This window comes from Stegastes partitus, unplaced genomic scaffold, assembly GCF_000690725.1.
Source record: "Stegastes partitus isolate 25-593 unplaced genomic scaffold, Stegastes_partitus-1.0.2 Scaffold2191, whole genome shotgun sequence".
NCBI lineage: Eukaryota > Metazoa > Chordata > Actinopteri > Pomacentridae > Stegastes > Stegastes partitus.
In genome coordinates, this window is record NW_007579922.1 from 45,229 (window position 1) to 46,572 (window position 1,344).

Sequence of the window (1,344 nt, forward strand, 5' to 3'; positions counted from 1 at the left end):
AATTGGAAATCACTGTCACAGTAGGATCAAGGACTTGGTATTAGGACATATTCTTAAAGTATTAATGCCTTTTTAAAGTCTTTAGTTGATCTTGCTTTACTGAAAAACGCAGCTTTTGATGGTCTTGGCAGACCATGGCAGACATTTCTAATGAAAGGCTACACATCCATATAGGAGCAGCAGCATCACAGCTGATAAAGCCCTCTCCCTTGTCCCCGTTAGAAGCCTCTGAATGAGTGATCAAAGTTGTGAGAACAGTGGAGTGATACTCTTCCAAAAGGACTCCGTATACTCACAGAGAACAGCAGACATGATATCAGCTCTAATACCTCCAGTGTCTCTGTTTAACCCCTGACATTTAGCTACATAAAGCAGGCACATGGAAGAATAAATGCTCAGAATCATCCAAAGCTCAGGCTCTATATATCAGCACGTGGTACTTGCATGTCTCAGTCCTACACACAGTCTCTCATACAGTCCAGACTGGCTGCTTTCTGCGTCAGCAGCATGCCTGACAAGCCTCCTGTAGACTTCGATGAGTTTTAATTATTCACAAGTATGCTTCATCGAACAGAACTGGGGCAGGGAGAAGAGCTATGGGGAGGTAGATTACAACTCCCCACCCCTCCCATCCCTCCCCTTACCATCTGCCAAGCTGCTGGCAGAGGTAGTTATAAATAGGTGTTACACATTCACACACAAGTCAACAAAAGTGCTCCCTTGATTTACAGAGATTTGAAAGGTCTGTCAAAGGTGCGGCAGGAGCACATGCACAGGTGATGAAAAGCTGGGTGAGCACATGTTTTGAGATGACACATGCAGCATGTAAATATGTTTGAGGGAGATCAATATTTTTGTGGTATGTCATAATAAAACCAGTACATTGGCAGGAGCATGTACGTACAACTGCTGCTGGTGCAAAGATCAATGGTATGTGGACAATACACATACTCCTGCAGGCAACTAACACATAGCACTACTTTTCTGTCTCTAGTTCCAAAGACTAAATCAAATCAAATCAAATCAGGTTTATTGTCATTTTGCTGTACATACACAGTAGTACAGACAAGATGAGAGAGCGTTTCTTCAAGATCATTTAATTAGTAAGTTTTGCGAAATGCACGTGTGGGATAAACAAGACACTAAACGTTCACTCTCGGTGTCTCCTGAAGGGGCCGCTGCGTCCACGCACACCACCATTAATGATGATTAATTAATGATTAATGATGGCCAAATGAAAGATTGTATGGACATAATGTTATTCTGAAGTGCAGAAAGTCAGTGGTATTAAGTATGACTTATTATTATTATTATTATTATTATTATTATTATTATTATTATTAT

The 1,344-nt window shown here is 40.8% G+C and overlaps 1 protein-coding gene across 1 annotated transcript in view; it reads right to left on the minus strand.

Annotated features, from left to right (window-relative positions):
• The window catches only part of vstm2b (V-set and transmembrane domain containing 2B), a 23,903-nt gene that overhangs the window by 18,935 nt on the left and 3,624 nt on the right, over positions 1 to 1,344 (minus strand). The gene's annotated exons all lie outside the window — the stretch shown is intronic.